Source organism: Echinops telfairi, unplaced genomic scaffold (assembly GCF_000313985.2).
Source record: "Echinops telfairi isolate 266 unplaced genomic scaffold, ASM31398v2 ScPeMD7_5273;HRSCAF=6109, whole genome shotgun sequence".
NCBI lineage: Eukaryota > Metazoa > Chordata > Mammalia > Afrosoricida > Tenrecidae > Echinops > Echinops telfairi.
In genome coordinates this window covers 1-1,260 of record NW_022109172.1, presented here as the reverse complement: position 1 = coordinate 1,260, position 1,260 = coordinate 1, and the positions used below count along the sequence as shown (strand labels likewise).

At 55.0% G+C, this 1,260-nt stretch overlaps 1 pseudogene; it reads right to left on the bottom strand.

Moving 5' to 3' along the window:
* Nucleotides 1–306: 306 nt before the first annotated feature.
* LOC101640040 lies at nt 307–1,256 on the bottom strand (annotated as a pseudogene).
* Nucleotides 1,257–1,260: the final 4 nt, after the last annotated feature.

Sequence of the window (1,260 nt, the reverse complement as noted above, 5' to 3'; positions counted from 1 at the left end):
ACTCCACACTCCCCCTCATTCACATTGATATGATTTTTCTTTCTGGTTCTTTGATACCTGATACCTGATCCCTCATGATCACACAGACTGTTGTGCTTCTTCCATGTGGACTTAGTTGCTTCTCAGCTAGATGGCCTTTAGGACTCCAGATGCTTTATGTTTTGATAGCTGGGCAGCATCAGCTTTCTTCACCACATTTTCTTATGCTCCATTTTGTCTTAAGCGATTGTGTCTGGAAGCTGAGCACCATGGAATGCCAGGTACTTTGGAGAAACAAGTCCACAGCAACTCATGTATAAGAGAGTTTTACATAAAGAAAAGGTGCTTGTTAGGGTCCTTGAGGATGAGGTACTTGCCCTCCTCCAGCTTCATGCAGATGTTGATGACGCAGTGCAGGATGCCCCAGGCATTCTCCACGCTCAGGTTGATCCGGCTGGCAAACTCGTTGGGCTTGAACTGCTGGGTGCCCAGGATGACGTGACTTGAGGAGTCTTTCCCGTGGTACCGGGACACGTAGCCGAGCTTGAGGTATTCGGAGCCGGCCAGCAGAGCGCAGCATGTCCAGCGGGCCAGCTTGTAGCTGTTGCTCTTCAGCTCTGTGGCAATCATCGCCCCCCTCTGCGAGTCCAGTTTCTGACGCCAGTCCACACCGTTACAGTGCCTGGAGTTCCTTCGTTGAGGGTCTTGATGTTGAGGAAGGACACTTCCCCGCTGGCGCGGTCCTGACGCCGCCGAGCTCAGAGCGGACAGTGAGGTCGATGTCACCGCTGAGCTTCCACCGGCGGTAGCGGTGTGCCACAGAGGCGATCTCACTCTTATCTGTGTCGTCCTCCACAAGCGGGTTTGGGTGGGGGAAGTTGTATCGTTCCTTCCCATCCTCAAGCACTGCTGGGAGAAACTGTGGTTGATGCAGGTGGCTTCCATCGCCAGGTTGCTGGGCGAGTTGAAGGCATTGCCTTCATCCAGAGGGCGCTCGTTGGCCGTCTCACTCACTACTGGAGGTCGAGTCAGAGTTGTCCCTCTTGTCAAAGAAGAGCCTGGAGCCCACTCTGCACGACGATGTCCCAGCAATACACCGAGCGGGTGCAGCTCCTCAGAGTGGCCAGGATGGCGTCTGTGGCAAACACATTGCCGTGCGCTTTTGCCAGCGTTCTGATGACAGGGTCGTCCGTGGTGGTGACCGTGGGGAAGATGCGCTTGATGCTCCGCAGCGGCTTCTCATGCCTCGTGGGGATGCGGTCAAAGGCCTTGTCGTCGTGC